The sequence below is a fragment of the Macaca nemestrina genome, chromosome 13, assembly GCF_043159975.1.
Source record: "Macaca nemestrina isolate mMacNem1 chromosome 13, mMacNem.hap1, whole genome shotgun sequence".
NCBI classification, from domain to species: Eukaryota; Metazoa; Chordata; class Mammalia; order Primates; family Cercopithecidae; genus Macaca; species Macaca nemestrina.
This window is the reverse complement of record NC_092137.1, coordinates 56,612,738-56,630,869: the sequence shown is the minus strand read 5'-3', so window position 1 is coordinate 56,630,869 and position 18,132 is coordinate 56,612,738. Positions and strand designations below refer to the sequence as shown.

The 18,132-nt window shown below is 37.3% G+C and overlaps 1 protein-coding gene across 8 annotated transcripts in view; it reads right to left on the bottom strand.

The window, feature by feature from the left end:
• LOC105465066 (coiled-coil domain containing 85A) overlaps positions 1 to 18,132 on the bottom strand; it is a 197,603-nt gene that overhangs the window by 87,457 nt on the left and 92,014 nt on the right. The gene's annotated exons all lie outside the window — the stretch shown is intronic.

Below are 18,132 nucleotides of genomic sequence, written 5' to 3'. Positions count from 1 at the left end.
GTTTTTTTACTTTTTAACAATCGCCATTCCAACTGGCGTGAGATGGTATCTCACTGTGGTTTTGATTTGAATTTCTCTAATGATCAGTGATGTTGAGCTTTTTTCTTTTTTTCTTTTTCTTTTTTTTTTTTTTTTTGAGACGGATTCTCGCTCTGTTGCCCAGGCTGGAGTGCAGTGGCCGGATCTCAGCTCACTGCAAGCTCCGCCTCCCGGGTTTACACCATTCTCCTGCCTCAGCCTCCCGAGTAGCTGGGACTACAGGCACCCACCACCATGCCTGGCTAATTTTTTTGTATTTTTTTATAGTAAAGATGGGGTTTCACCATGTTAGCCAGGATGGTCTCGATCTCCTGACCTCGTGATCCGCCCGCCTTGGCCTCCCAAAGTGCTGAGATTACAGGCTTGAGTCACTGCGCCAGGCTGAGCTTTTTTCATGTGTTTGTTAGCTGCATATATGTCTTCTTTTGAGAAGTGTCTGTTCATGTCCTTTGCCCACTTTTTGATGGAGTTGTTTTTTCTTGTAAATTTGTTTAAGTTCCTTGTCGATTGTGAATATTAGACCTTTGTCAGATGTTTCTCCCATTCTGTAAGCTGTCTGTTCATTCTGATGATAGTTTCTTTTGCTGTGCAGAAGCTCTTTAATTAGATCCCATTTGTCAATTTTTGCTTTTCTTACAATTGCTTTTGATGTTTTTGCTATAAAATCTTTGCCTGTGTCTATGTCCTGAATGGTACTGCCTAGATTTTCCTCTAGGGTTTTTATAGTTTTGAATTTTACATTTAAGTCTTTAATCCATCTTGAGTTAATTTTTGTATACAGTGTAAAGAAGGCGTCCAGTTTCAATTTTCTGCATATGGCTAGCCAGTGGAAAACTGATTTTAAAGGTCTATGTCTGGTATAATTTTGGCTTTCTCCACATGGAATCCTCCAGCCTAGAATGTTGTAACAAGTACATCTGGTAGGCAGCTAATGGGACCTAATATATGCCACAGATGTTGACTCCCCTTCTATCAAAGCTGCCAGCCAGTAACCAGGGAGCATGAGCCCTGACTCTGGTCTTCTCCAGCTGGGGGTAGCCTGGTCCACTCATTGCCCTGCACTGTACACCTGCTCTCATTTCTATGTGTGCCATGACATGGAAAAGCTGGAATGGTGTTCTAAGCCCCCTTGATTTCTCCCAACTTGGCTATCATATTGGGTTTAGAAGATTATCTGCTCTATTTTAAAATCAAGGGAAAGTGATGCCAATATGGGTTTGCACACTATCCTAGGTTCAGCTTCTTTTTATAAGCAATATCATATATGTCATTGATGGGCCGTGGTGGAATAGAAAGACACTCAGCCAGGAACAAAAATCCTTCCCTATGACAGCCACAGTACCTTCATGGCCCCTGAGAAGATGTATGCACCAATGATATATCCAGGGCTCTCATGTCCCATTGTAAGCCAGAATTAATCATATAGAGTTACTTATTTATTTATTTATTTATTTATTTATTTATTTATTTATCGCCTATGTGAAAGGCAGGTATGAGTGGCCTACAACACTAAAAGTAGGCAAAACTAATCTCTTTTCCCTCATCCTACTTAAATCTAACTAAATAATCACATCATTCTCCTCTTTTCCGGAGACTGAGAGGAGGCTGTGGAAGGCAGAGGGGTCTACAGGTCCCTGTCAAGACCAAAACTGAAAGGTCTGGACCAATAGGAAATAGGAGAAAATGTGTATCCTTTGTTAAGTTGAAAATTATGCTGCAACTCAAAATGTGCCTGTGCTGCAATAATAAATGTTTTTAACTCAGGCATTTGTTTTACTGAGACATATGTCTCAAATATGCCTAATTCCCTCCATCTGTCTCTTTAAATAACACTGTAGTGCAAGCTATCCTTTGCCATCTCTCACCTGGGCCTGCACCAGCCTCCCACTGGGCTCTCTACTTCCATTCTTCCTGGCTACAATTCTCCCTTCAGGAGTCAGCATGAGCTTTCTCACATGTCAATCAGGTTATGTCCTCCCTCTCCTTAAAACTCTAAAAAAAAAAAAAGCCTTCCCATTTTTCTTTGAGTAAAAACCAAACATTTAACTCAGCCTGCAGGGCCTTACATGTTCTATCTACATTTCCAACTTCATTTCATGCTATGTGTCCCTTTGTCTACAAAGCTCCTAACACATCAGGCTTTGACAGCCCACCAAACATTCTTTCCCACTTCAGGGTCTTTGTACTTACTGATCTCTCTTATCTTCTCCCAAAGTTTCAAGTGAACAGTATCTTTCTATCCTTTAAATCTTCAGCTTAAACATCATCTACTCAGGGAGGCCTTTTCTGATTGCCCTAGCCATAGTAGCTCCCACATTGCTATTTTCTCTGAAGCCACTGTCACTTACTTTACAGCACTTACCATCAGCTGTTTTCACTAACTAATGATATATTCAGTCCTTTATGCCTTTATCTCACTCTAACGCTGTCTTGTTCACCCCAGTGCCCAGCACAGTGCCTGTCTCCTAGTGGAGGTCTCCATCAGTACTTGCTGATTGACTAACAGATGAATAAACGAGAACCCACAATATGGTTAGATCCATCTATGCATCTTTTTGTCACTGAGCCTCTACTCAAAGATTAAGACATTAAGGTTTTCTTAGTTCTCTCATTATTCTATGTGTACTCCTCAATATTTGCCTCTAAATGAGAAAGGAATACATTTACATTTTATGAAAACCAAAGTTTCACAATTCATCATCAATTGTGCTAATAGCAATTGCCATATAACCCACAATATAAGTTCTTCGAATAATCCCCCCAAAAGAGTTACATGGTCAAATGAATCTGCAAAATACTACACATTTTTTCTTTTTCTTGTTTTGACTTGGAAATCCACAGTGTGTTTTAGCATATTAAAGACACCAAAAGAATTCCAGTAAGGAAACCTGACTTTGTTTTAACCCAAGATTTTCCATGCTTGTGACAAGAGTCAATTTTTCTAATAATGCCAATTAACATCCCTACAAACTAGTATACCTCAAAATAGACTTTGGAAACAATTTTCTAGATAAATGTACAGAGGAAAATGTCAAATGTAGTTTTCTTGAGAGACATCCTTTTGGTTCACAGTAAAGAAGCTGGTGATATAATTTGAAACACTAACAATGATAATTAAAAATCAATTATCTATAGACCAGGGGTTGATTACATAATTTCAGAACTATCTACACTATTTGCTTCTTCTGCCTGTCTTCTAAATAGTTAAATGATCACCATTAGTGATGTTACTAACTATGGATTCAACAAACAGCTAAGTCTGAAACAGTGAAACAGCAACATTTCACCGTGGACACAAATAGGGACACAAATATAATTCATTTGTCATAGTAGAGAGGCACAGAATCAGGCATATTTAATCTCCTATAAACACAGGAAATGGCAAAAAAAAAAATCTGTTCTCTTTCCCACCCCACAACTATAAATGACAGATATTCATAGGGTCCCTCCCACCAAAACCAGAAAAAAAAAGCAGACTGAAAAAACAGAGATTCCATGTAAGCATGAGCAAAAAAGTTACACCTCTATCATTTACATGGATTATATAGTTAATAATTAACTATAATGGCTTAAATCTAAGACTGATCTTTGAGTGATTACAGACATAGAGATTGAGGACTCACTACAATTGAAATGTCAGCACTGATGCAAGAATAAGAGAAGAGAATTATAGAAGGATGTGGCCAGAATAGGGCAGAGCAGAGAAGCAGACTGTAGAATGACTCAGAACTGGACAATAACAGGAAATGAGGGTCTGGCTTGAACCAGGACAATCACTATCTCGACCCTTCTGGGATAAGGTTTGACCCATAGCCTAGTACCAGAGACAAGTTCTTCAATTTGATCTGCAGCTGAAATATAAAATATTAAGTATTAAAATAGAAAGCATCTGACAAAGATATCATACTTCACTGCCAGCATGTTCTTATAAGACTAGAATGTCCTGGTGGGCTTTACCTACACCCCCTTCAAAAATAATAAAACCATTAAATTAAGCTTCATTAATTGAAAATTCATGACAATTCAGACAACAAAGATTTACATACTCTGTAAAAAGTAGATGGAAAGCAGACGAATAGTGGAAAGAAGATGGTGGGGATGACAACTGAGATCTTTTCAAGATCTGGTCCATGCCTATCTCTCCGCCCCACCTCTCACAATCTCCCATGCCACGTCTACCACTGTTGCACCCTGTGCTCCAAGCATACTAAACTACATAGACTCCTAAGTGTGCCACCCTCTCTCATGCTGCTCCCTTTGGTTATAATGTCCTTCTACCACCCACGTCAACCCCTTTGCCCAACTAAACCCTACTCATCTTCAAGACTTGGCTCGGATGTCTTTCATGAGCTCTTCTTCAACCCAACCTAGGGTAACTGCATCCCCTAGTCCTCATACAATCCTATCAAAATACTTACACTATGTTGGATGATCTATTTTCTTGACAACTTATTTGCCAGGCTGATATCCCCATGTCTGTCATATTGAATAGTAAACAATAACTAATAAACCTAGGTAGAATAAATAAATACATTAAAAAATCCATACTCAAAGAAGAGAGAGAGAAAAGAGTGGTAATCTGCATCCGAAGTCAGCTGATAATAAGAAATCCTGGGTCCTGTGTTGCCTACTGACTTACGAACCTGAATACTTTCATTTGGCATGCTAACTACAGCTTGGGCAGTTCTGCCTGTACCCTGGAACCTGGGTCAGCACTCCAGGTCCCTATCTCATCCTAGTGCTACTTAGGCCACCTCTGCTTACATTACTGAAACTCTTACTGCCACGTTAGTGAAACTATCAGCAACTAAAGGGTCATAAGGCTCTCTGTACACAGACCTTTAGAAATAATTATCACTTCTCCACTGCAGAGAGCAGATGTGATTTCTCCCTCCAACACAAGTCATTTGAACCATTAATGTAGACACTGAACACTGAATTACACATTTTCAAGGTTCACTGACTAGGAAAATGGTGTTAATTTTGGTGCTCTGGTCTTAGGATGTATAATTTAGGCACAATCAGATTTGTTTTTTAAAAAACATTGATTTAATTTTAATGATGATTGGGGGCGGGGTAAGGAGCAAGAGGGCCCCAGGACATGAAATGCAGTTGTCTATTGGTGTGTTGGAAAATACACCACTAAACTTGGTTCTGGAAATGTCATTTTCATGCCGAATTACAGGTAAACATAATTATGTCTCACACATCAAAAGTACCTAATTAGACATACTCTTCGAGGCTAAAATATGCAGGCAGACATAACTAATTTTAAGTTACTTCATAATAACTTCATTATTTATGAAGTGTCAATCAAAAACATTAAACTAGTTTGTATTTATAAGAAGAGCTTAAAAACTGACAGTGATTTCCATTGTAATTCATTCACGGTTTTCTGCTTTGGGAAAAACACAAGTGTCTGATTATCTTGATGCTAAAATGAAAAAAAAAAAAAGAACAAAAGGAAATTTTAAGTAAGGAGTGGTGGGAAGTGAAGATAAAGCTTTGTGAATCATGACGAATTTGCCACAAATAAAAATGCTGGGATTGTGACCAGGTAGAAAACTATTCATCATACAAATCTGAAGACCTCTGTCTACTCCATCCCTCTATAATGAATAATCACCATGGCATTAGTGCTCCTACTCAGCTGTGGTGAGTAAACTGTCAATCATCCCAAGAAATGGGTTCGGGGTGAAGCTGATGCCAGGCTCTGTAAAGGAGCCTCTGAGAAGGACTGGCTGGAAAGAGACCCCAAAGCTTCCCCAAAGGGCCTCTGCTATGATCTAAAACACCGTATGGCAGCTCTCTGTGGAAGACAAAAAACTCAAAGACAATAGGAAAGGAATTTAAAAGGCCTACGGTCCTGCTCTAAATAGGGGAAAAATTTCACACTCCCAAAAGTGGTTCACATTTATATGCACAGAATGTTGTATGCTGGGTGCTACAATGTCCCATTTCTTAAAATCAGGCAAACTGTGAAAAGAGGAAGAATTTGAAAAGGGTAAAGTGAGAAAATAAAGGAGAAAGAATTGGCTTAGAGCCAAAAAAGAAGAGCCCTGTAAACACTGGCTCTGAAAGGCTGAGTTTGCTGTAGATCTGATAGAAAAAGAATGTGGAATGACAGAGAATCAACCACACAACTCTAATATGCATTCCACAAAGAATGTGACTTCAACTTCAGATCATGACAGAGTTATCAGAACTGGGTCTTTCTGTCCTCCTGCCATAAACGACTAGAAAGTTGGTAGAATACTGGCCTGTTTTCAGACATGCCACAATAGGCACTGGAAGACAGTAATTGTTGAGAGAAGAGAAACTGTCAAGATGAACCCATGTTTGCCCTGGTTTTCTGCCTGAGGATACTTTCCAGACTGTGGCACAGGAAAGTGAAGCCCAAATAGAGAACTATGTCCCTGAGCTGAGGAGATGCAAATTGAAGCTCTCAGCCACTGAAGCAACCAGAAGGTGTAGGGCAGAGTACTGGAAATGAGACAATTCCACAGGAGGAAACAGGGCACTTAGAAGTTAGCTTGAAGGTCTCCCATGAGTCCTTGACAAAAGTCTGGATTACAAAAGTGAAGAGTGAAACTCTCTCAGTCCTAGCAGAAAGTAACTACTGTAAGGCTGGGAGATGAACAAAGATACCAGATGTCATAACTATGCTGAGAGACATTGGAGCCCTGGTTCAGTCAGAGTGGAGAGATGTCAAATGCCTCAGCACTCAGTTAAAACCACAGAAAGGGCACCCCTTGGAGAAACACCACTCCCTAAAGTAAAGGTCATGTCTGTAGGACTAAGGATAAAACCTAAAATAGGGCCAACCTAAGGGGGAATAAAACCAAGTCCAACAGGATCAAGAAAACCCACCAGTAATCTAACTGTTTTCCAGAAGAAAATTCAATTTCCTTTCAAAGAACACAACGTACCCCATATTCCCTACAAGGAATTATCCTTGATGTTCAATTTACAATAAAAAATTAACAAATCATACACAAAGTAGAAATATGTGACTCATAATAAAGAAAAATAAGCAGCCAATACAGAGACCAAGAGATGACCCAGATGTAAAAATGAGTAGATGGGATTTTAACATAGTTATTATAAATATGTTCAAGGGCTTAAAGGAAAATATGGACATATGAATGAACATATGGAGAAATCTCAGCAGAGATACGAAACATATAAAAGAAAGCCAATTCTAGTAGTAAAAAGTAATACGAAAAATTTACCAAGTAGTCTTAGTAGCAGATTGAAGACTATAGCATAGAGGTTCAATGAGCTGGAAGACAAATCAATAGAAATTATCCAATTTGAAGAACATAGATAAAAGCATTTAAAAAATATTTTTAAAAATAGCCTCAGTGAAGAGAGCTTCAATAATACTAAGTGGTCTAATATGTGCAATTGTTAGCTGACAGAAAAAGAAAAGAGAGAATGGAATAGAAAAATATTTGAAGAAATAATAGCTGAATATTTTCCAATATGATGAAAAACATCTACTTATAGATCCAAAAAAGCTCAGTGAACCATAAATACAGAAATACAAAAAAAAAAAATTACAACTAGGCACATAATGTCAAACTGCTAAATATCAAAGATACAGAAAAAATCATAAAAGTAGCCTGAGAAAGACACATACATTAACTACAGAGAAATAATGATTCAAATTATAGCTGGCTTCTCATCAGAAATAATGGACCCAAACAACAATAAAACATCTTTATATTGTTAGGGGTTGGGTGGGGGGACTGTCAACCAAAATTCTATACCCAGTAAATATATCCTTCAAATCAGAGGTTGAAAAAAAATTTGCAGAAATAACAAAACCTAAGAAGATTTATATCCAACAGACCTGTACTACAAAAAGAAATTTCTTCAGGCTAAAGGCAAATGGTACCAGCTGAACACTCAAAGGAAGCAAAGAAGAACACTGGAAATACTAAATATGTGGATAAATACAGAAAGCAACCTTTTCCTCTTAACTTCATTAAAAGAAACTATTTAAAGGCAAAACAATAGTATACTATAGGGTTTATAATGAATATAGAAGTAAAATATATGACATAACACAAAAGACAAGGGAGTAAAATGTAATTATATATAAAAAATTCTTAAAGATGAAGTGTACAATATAAATTCTAAGACTGATAAATTCGGTATACATTCTGTAATTCTAGGAGCAATGGTTTTAAAAATATAAACTGTTAAAGTTATAAATATTAAATTAACATTAGATTAACCTAAGTATTAGATTGAATTAAAATGAACCAAAGAAAAGAGAAAAAAAAAAAAAAGAAAAATACGATGGAACAAATAGAAAACAAAGTTTTAAAAGTTGCATCTCAACTCAACCATACCCTTAAGAACATTAAATAGAAGTATACTCGGCCAGGTGTGGTGGCTCATGCCTGTAATCCCAGCACTTTGGGAGGCCAAGGTAGGTGGATCACTTAAGGTCGGGAGTTCAAGACCAGTCTGGCCAACATGGCGAAACCACGTCTCTATGAAAAATACAAAAAAATTAGCCAGGCGTGGTGGCATGCACCTGTAATCCCAGCTACTTGGGAGGCTGAGGCAGGGGAATTGCTTGAACCTGGGAGGCGGAGGTTGCAGTGAGATGAGATTGCGCCACTGCACTCCAGCCTGGGCGACAGAGTGAGACTCTATCAAAAAAGAAAAAAAAAAAAAAAAAAAGAAAAGAAATGTACTCAAACTATATTCAAAAAGCAGACACTGCCGGACTGGATAAAAAAGCAAAATCCAACATTTTGCTGTCTAAAAGAGACTAATATAAAATGTAAAGCCATATATATGGGGTCAAAGTAAAAGGATGAAGAATATATACCATGCAAATAATCTGCATAAGAAAGCTGGTGTGGTTATGTCAATAACAAAAAATAGTCTTTAAGACAAGGATTATTACTGTAGATAATGAAAGACAATTCATAATGATTAAAAGGTCAATGTTTTTGGAAGACAAGTTGTAAATACTTATCAGTTATAAATACTTATGTGCATAAGAACAGAACCTCAAAATAAAAGAAGTTGATAGAACTAAAGGCAGAAAGAGACAAACCTACAGTCACAGTTGAACATTCCAATACACTTCCCAGTAACAGACACAAGAGCAAACCAAACATTAGTAAGGATTTAGAAGATTTGGGCTGGGCATGGTGGCTCATGCCTGTAATCCCAGCACTTTGGGAGGCCAAGGCGGGTGGATCACTTAAGGTCAGGAGTTCAAGACCAGCCTGGCCAACATGGTGAAACCCCATGTCTACTAAAAATAGAAAAATTAGCCAGGCATGGTGATGCACACCTGTAATCCCAGCTACTCAGGAGGCTGAGGCAGGAGAATCGCTTGAATCTGGGAGGCTGAGGTTGCAGTGAGCCAAGATCATATCATTGCACTCCAACCTGGGCAACAAGAGCAAAACTCCATCTCAAAAAAAAGAAGAAAATTTGAACATTATCAATCAATATGACTTGAAGAACATTTAGAAATCACTATATTCAGAAATGCAGAATTCCGATTCTGTCAAGTGCAAACGGAGTATCAATCAAGAAAGAGCAATAAAAGACATAATAAATTTCAAAATGTTGAAATACTATAGATTATAATATGTGAAAACAACAGAAATAAACTAGAAATCAATAAGGATATCTAGAAATGCCCAAGTTTTTAAAAATTAAACAACACACTTGTAAATAACCTATTTTTCAAAGAAAAAAATCACGGGGAAATAGAAAGTAATGTATGATAAAAATACAACACTTCAAAACTTATGTAGATAAAACAGTGCTTAGAAGGAAATGTAGAGCTTTAAATACTTAGAAGAGATAAAAGGTTTAAAATCAGTGATTTAAGTTCCCTTTTTAATGAGCTATGGAAAAAGACAAGAAAATTAGACCCAGAGTAAATAGAAGAAAATGATATAGGTAATACAAATCAACTTAAGTAGAAAACACACAAACTATAGACAAAAGTAACAAAGCTAAAGTTTGTCCATTTGAAAGATGAGTGAAATTGACAAACCCCTATCAACATGGATCAAAATAAGGAGAAAATAATACAAATTGGAAATGTCAGAAAGGAAAGATATGTCATTACAGATCCTATAGATATCTTAACTCATACCAGTAATTTTAATAATGTAGATGAAATAATTTCCTTGAAAAGTACAAGTTATCAACATCGATTCAAGAAGAATCAGCATAACTTTAATGCCAAAAACCAACCAAAGAACAATTTTATGTTTAAAAATTACATATCAGAATTCGTCATAAAAATAGACCAAAAGAATCAAAAAGCAAATCTGATAAAAATAATAGCAAATCCAAAACCAGCAAATGTTAAAAAAGAAAATTTCATGACCAAGTGGAATTTATTCAAAAAATAAGTTTGTTTGAATAGTCAAAGTGAATCAGTGTAATACACTTTAGCAAAATAAAAAAGAAAACCCATATTATCAGCACAGTAACAAAAAAAATTGACTAAATTAACACCCATTCATGATTTTTAAGAAAATCTCTCAAGAAACTGGAATGGAAGGGAATGACATTATGAAGAATATCTACAAAAAATGACAGGTAACATTGTGAAATATTGAATGCACTTCCTCTAAGATCAGAAGATGAGTAGAGTACTTCTACTCAGTATAGTACTTGAGTTCTGAGTATGTACATCAAGACAATAAAATAAACTATACATATTGGAAAGTAAGAAGTAAAACTGTCTTTATTTGCAGATACATGATTGTTTACATAAAAATCCTAAATATTTTACTAAGTATCTACTAGAAAAAGAGAATTTAATATTGTCATAGGATACAAGGTCAATATATATAAATCAACTGTGCATTTCTATATACTAGAAGAAAAAAAGAAAACATTTTAGTACCATTAACAATACTATAAAACTTAAGTCATTTGGAATGAATTTAACAAAAGATGTGCAGTGCTACTATTCCACAAAGTACAAAACACTGCTAAGAGAAATTAAAGTAGCCTAAACAAATGAAAAGTATGGCTGGGCATGGTGGCTCACACCTGCAATCCCAGCACCCTGGGAGGCTGAGGCAAGAGGATCACATGATGTCAGGAGTTCGAGACCAGCCCCGCCAACATGGTGAAACCCCATCTCTACTAAAAATACAAAAATTAGCCAGGCATGGTGGCTCATGCCTGTAATCCCAGCTACTCAGGAGGCTGAGGCAGGAGAATCGCCTAAGCCTGGGAGGCGGAGGTTGCAGTGAGCCGAGATCGCGCCATTGCACTCCAGCCTGGGCAACAGGAGCGAGACTCCATCTCAAAATAAATAAATAAATAAATGAAAAGTCAATGAGAAGATTTCATGTTATTAATATATACAGATACAACACAATCCAAATCAAAACATTAGCCTTTCTTTGTAGAAACTGATACAATTATTTTAAAATATATGTGACCCCAAATTGTTGAAATAAACTTAAACAACAACAAAATGTAGAGGACCCACACTATTTGATTTCAGGACTTACTGTAAAACAACAGTTATCAAGACAGTGTGGTATTAATGTAAGGACAGAAAAACATAACAATAAAATCTAAAAAAGGAACCACACATATATGGTTAATTGATCTTTGACAAAGTTGCCAAGGTAGTTCAATGGGGGGAAAGAACAGTTTTTTCAACAAATTGTACCTCGATATCCACACAAAAAAAGAAAAAACTCTCAAAACTTTCCTCACATGTTAAGAACTAACAATAATAGCAAAATGGATCACAGACCTAAAGATCAAATCTAAAATAATAAAAGTTCTAGTTAAACACATAGGGAATAACATTTGCAGTCTTAGAGTATGCAAAGATTTCTTGGAATATAACAAGTACAGACCACAAAATTTTTAAATGGATATACTGAACCTCATCAAAATTAAGAATTCTTCTTCATCTAAACACTACTAAGAAAATGACAGGTCAAGCTACAGATTGAGAGAAAACATTCTTATTCACTATTATTTATACATATTTGACAAATATGTATATATCTTTGAAAAAATCCTTGATTACAGAATATATAAAGAATTCTAAAAACTCAATGAAAAATATAAACAGCTAAATCAAAAAAGGCAAAATACCTGAACAGACACTTCACTAAAAGATCACAAATGGCTGATATGCACAATATAAAGTGCTCAACTTCATTATTCATCAGGGAAATGCAAACAAAACCTAAAGGACACTGTTACATACCCACTAGAATGGCTAAAATAAAAAGGCCTCACAATACCAAATGTGTATGAGGATGCAGAACAATTCAAATTTTCAAACACTTATGATGGGAGTGTAAGATGATATAACCGCTTTCAGAAATTATCTGGCAGTTTTTTATAAAGTTCAGCACACACCTACCCTCTGACTTGCAATTCGATTCCTAGGTACTCATCCAGAAGAAATGAAAATATAATATCCACAAAAGACTTGGATGTACGTGACTTTATTCAGAATAACCAAAAACTAGAAACAGCCCAAGTCCCATCAACAAAACCATATATAAACAAATTGTTATATTTATACATTGGAAGAGAAAAAAATATTTTTAAAAAAGCATGAACAGATAATACATGGAACAATATGGCTTAATCTCAAAACCATTATGTTCAGTGAAAGAATCCAGATACACAAGTAAATACTGTATGATTCTGTTTATTTATGGCCGGGCGCGGTGGCTCAAGCCTGTAATCCCAGCACTTTGGGAGGCCGAGGTGGGCGGATCACAAGGTCAGGAGATCGAGACCACAGTGAAACCCCGTCTCTACTAAAAATACAAAAAATTAGCCGGGCGAGGTGGCGGGCGCCTGTAGTCCCAGCTACTCAGGAGGCTGAGGCAGGAGAATGGCGTGAACCCAGGAGGCGGAGCTTGCAGTGAGCCGAGATCGCGCCACTGCACTCCAGCCTGGGCAACAGCGTGAGACTCCGTCTCAAAAAAAAAAAAAAAAAAAAAAAAAATGGACCTACAAAAATACCAAAACAAAAGGGCAGATTTACTCAGAAGATTCATGATGAACTTTTGCCTCCTTATTCTCAGAGTGAGAAAGGATTTGGCTTTTGCTTGTGGGTAAAAATAACAGAACAAATTCTAACTTATTACAGATCAATCTAGGTGTAAAGGCCATGATGAAGATAAATAATACCAAGAGTATACGGGATGCATATGGCTACAAAATATTATATCAAGCAGTCAGCACTCTAAAGCCAGATTAAAACTGGAACATTACATGGGCCCCTGTATTCAGGCTCAGTATTGGTCAATAGTAGAAAGCTCTGTCCTAATTTCCATTTTTCACTCTTTGCCATGTGATGTAAATACAGGATGTGGACAAACAGCTAAAAAGTGAAAATTTATTTAATAAAATGAGTGTTTGGTCTATATGATGGTAAATATTTGGTATAAGGTCTATATGATATTAAATAGCCGGTGTAACTGATTCTCTTTAAATGGCACCTCTAGCAGTGATGATCTATTTCACAGTGAAACAATTCTAACTTTAACTTCTAGCTATACTGAGCTACTGTACTCCATTTACCAAGAAAGGCACTCTACAAAGGACTACAAATACAGGTTGCTGTATTCATGCCACCATGGAACTGGGGATGCATTCATTCAAGGCCAGCAGGCCTAATATAAAGACTGAGGGCTTATATTAATATAACAGATTCATGGCAGGTTTAAGCAGGTTGCTGTGAACTCAATAATTCCCCACCAACTCTCACTAAAAACAACAAAAATTCATGGGTTGAAACCCTAGCTCCCAATATGATGGTATTTAGAGATGGGGTCTTTGGGAGGCAATCAGATTTGGATGAGGTCGTGAGGATGATGCCTTCATGATGAAATTAGTGTCCTCGTAAGAACAGACACCAGAGAGCTTGCTTTCTCTCTCTTAACCCACACACACCAAGGCGGCCAGAAGGCCATGTGAGGACATAGCAAGAAGATACCATCTGTAATCCACAGAGAGAACCCTCACCAGACACTGACCTTGCTGGCAGCCTTGATCTTGGACTTCCAGAATCTGGAATTGTGAGGAATAAATTCTCGTTATTTAACCCCCACGGTCTATGGTATTTTGTTATGGCAGCCAGAGCAGACTAAGACATAGGTTACGCTTAATAGATTATAATGGCTAACTTCATGTGTCAACTCGGCTAGACCACGGTGCCCGGTCATTTGGTGAAACACTACTCTAGATGCTGCTGTGAAGGTACTGTGAATGTAATTAACACTGACAATTCATAGATTTTAAGTGAAGCAGATTACCCTCCATAATGTAGGTGGGCCTTATCCAATTGGTCAAAAGCACTAAGAGCAAAGACTGAGGTTTCCTGAAAAGGAAGCAATTATCCCTCAAGACTGCAACATAGAAACCCTACCTGAGCCTCCAGCCTGTTGTCCTGCTCTGTGGATTTTGAACTCAAAACATTAACTGTTGCTTAAATTTATGGCCTGCCAGCCAGCCCTAAAAATTTCAAACTTGTCATCCCCCACAATCATTTCTTAAAATCAAACTCTCTCACTATATATATAATATATACACTTACATACACACATATATACACACAGATACTATTGGTTCTACTTCTCTGTAGAACCCTAATACACAGGTTAAGCAGAACAGTATAAAAGAAACATGGGATAGACAATGACTGGGACCAATGGTAGGGGCAGGAGAAAAGAAAACAATACACAGATATTTCACGAATGATCTACAAGGGCTGGGTAGTTTTAGAGTTCACTAGTACAGCATAGCTATTTTATACTTATCAACTGATTGAATACCTCTCCCATCCTCCAGATGCAATTAAATTAAAACGTTTAGTATTGTCTACTATGATCATGTTTAGTGTTTATATATCATCTTAGTGCTTCCATAGAGATAATAATTGCCCAGTCTTCTCACTAGCATAGTCCATAATTCATTTTTCTTTAATCTTTGCCATCAGATATGCCTTATGCCTAACAAATGATTTTTCTTCATAAGGAACAAACATCAGATGTTCCATAAATTCCAAATTTTTTCTAGACTCCCTCCTCACAGTTACCCCATGTCCTCCTACTCCCAACCCCAGTTCTGCTATACAGCTGTCATCCTGGGACTTCCCTTTTCCTTTCTCTAGCGTTATATACATATATTTTTTTTCCAGAACCCAGGTTCTCCTTTTTTTTTGGTTCACTCATTCATTTTGTTGGGTTACATCCTCCAGTAACCTTCCAAGAAGGTTATAAGAAACGTACATTTTAAAACATTTTTATTTCTGAAAATATAATTAATCTCATACTTGATTGATCATTTTCATGGGTATGAAATATTAAGCTGAAAACAATTCCTCCTCAGTTTTAAAGGCATTGTCCCTTTGTTTTCTAGAATTCAGTGTTATTATTATAAAGTCTAACTCCAATTTTTTCTGTTTATGTCTTTCTTTTTTCCCATCATTGGAATACAGCAATGGTTTTCCTTGAGCTAGGCTTTCCCCTCCCATATAATGAGGTGCTCAGCACACCCTTTAGAAACACGTCTTTCAGTTTTGAGAATTTTAAAATACGATTTCTATGTTAATTTCCTGTCCCCCATCCTTGCGGCCTCTTTCAAGGATTCATATTAGATCTGAACCTCACAGATTGATCTCCTAGTTTTCTTATCTTTTATACCATATTTTCTACATGTTTGCTTTTAGTTTACTTTCTAAGAGTGCTGTCTTCTAAACTTTCCTTTGAATTTTTTTTGGCTATATACTGTTTTATTTATAAGACCTCTTAATTGTTACTTAATAACTCTTTTATTGTAACATCCTGTTCTTAGTTCATAAATGTAACATCATCCTAAATCTAAGTAACTCAGTATGGTTATCTTAACATATTCTTGTCTTCACTTCCTCTCTCTTTTCCTTTTTCCAATTTGTCATGTTAGTCTGTCTTTCATGTTGAAAGCTTTCTTCAAATACCTTGTAATATCGGCCTGCATATTCACATTTACGAGTTGAGGCACTGAAATTCTCCTTTAAAGGTTGGAATATATAGGCTGAGCATGTTGCCCTGGAGACTTCACTGAAAAGCAGTCAGTCAGAAAAAGCCCTTTTATTGAGAGACTCTGAGATGTAAGGATTTGGAAAACTTTTTATCCAAGAATCATTTTTTTCTCAAGGTGCTAGTATTCTGCTCTCCTGCCTGCGGTGAACCTTCTATGTAGACTTACTGAATCTTCTGGTTTTCAGCTCTGTAATTTACTTTTACTCTCTGCTATATATGATGTCCCTGGGTGTGGAGCTTCCCAGTTAATTTCTCCAAAGAACAAACTTCAGTTATTCTATGAGAAAAGAACGGGAGGTGATGGGGAGAACATCACATGACCATGTTAGGTAGAGGAGGGCCAAGGATCCCAAAACTCCCTGTTCCTATGACCCTTCTGAATAAATGCATTTGGGGAGTGTTCAGACCTGCCTGCTGTTTCTGTAAAACACACTACTTATAAGACCGTTAGGAGTTCTAAAATATTAATCTACTTGCTTCTGGTTTATATCCCCCTCTGCAGGATGGTAGGTAATACTTTCCTCTGTTTTGTTAAGTTTGTTACCACTCCTCTTTCTGCTTTTTACCTTGTTAAACTTTATTAACACCTACTACTCACTGATACCACCTATCCCATATTCTTTAGCCTTAGGGATTAATACTTATTATTAACACATAACTTTAGTCTGCTAGTATTTAAGTGGAGAGGCAAAGGAGTTAAAAACAAGAAGTAAATTTGTGACATTACACTATGTCCTTTCAAGCAAAAGGACCAAGACCATCTTCTTAGTCTCACAGAGCTGAGCAAACATATTTGGAAACGAACACTCCTCACTACCCACCTCCTTTAGCTTCCAACCAGGGTGTTCCATCTTTAGGCAGAAATTAAAAGACTGGAAGGAAGCTCACACATGCAAATGGTACAGGACTCTAGCCTCTATCTGTTACCTCACCAATGCCATCATTTGCTAAAGACAGCGACAGAAAGCTACTGATACGACTAGCCAAGTTCTGATCTATTTCTGCCTCTGAGCTGACTCTAAGCAGCCAGTACTTGACTTAGCTTCCTGATCTGGTGCTTCTCTTCTGCTCAGAAACAAAGGAAATGATGCCCTTGTCTGTGCCTCACCTCCCATCAGGCATGGTCAGTTGTTCAGCAACAGAGACCTCCTAATTGGGCCAAACCTTTGGGATATAATGATGGATCAGGAGGAGCTTGACAGGAAAGAAAAAAGCCAAACTGACCTAATACATTAGCCTGTCAGTTTATGAGGCAACCCCAGCATCTCTGTCCTAAAACTCACCCGTATACCTCTGACACCTGCTGTGTAGGGCCTATGAACCCAAAGCAAGCAGCTTGCATAACACAGACAAGGAGCAGCTCTGGTTCATACACAATGCCCCCCACCTCCAATTACTCTGGACTCTGAGTCCAGCTAATCTATAGCTGTTTGCCCCTCTTCACTATAGTTTAGCTTTCTGGATCCAATTCCTTACTCATCTAAACACACATGCTATATACCAACCCTGCCCGTGTGCTCTGTTCACTGGCAATTCATTACTCAGGTTGTTCTGATCCCTATGGAAGACCAAACTCTATAGCCCCACATAACTGACCCACATTTGACCACTGCCTCATAACTTCTGTTTAGTAAATCCTACAGGAGAAGTGACATAGTGTACTAGTAACACATTATATGCTGTAGCCAGACAGATCTGGGTTCAATTACAGTTCTGCCACTTACAAGCTGTGGGACACTGGGCAAGCCACTGCATTTCTTTGAGTCTATTTCCCTGATGTAGAAAATAGAGATAATATAAATCCTAATTCAAAAGTTGTTAGGATGTGAAGAAATAATACAGCAACCAGCAACTAGTAATTAACACAGTGCATGAAACAGAAAAGGTACTTGATTATGTATTAGTCCCTCCCATCAAAGCTGACTTGAACTAGTAATAAATTTAGTGGCTTTCCCATGGTGGACTGCATAAACTGCCTACAAAGCATCACATGGACCCTGTCTGCCTTGAGTTCCTACAT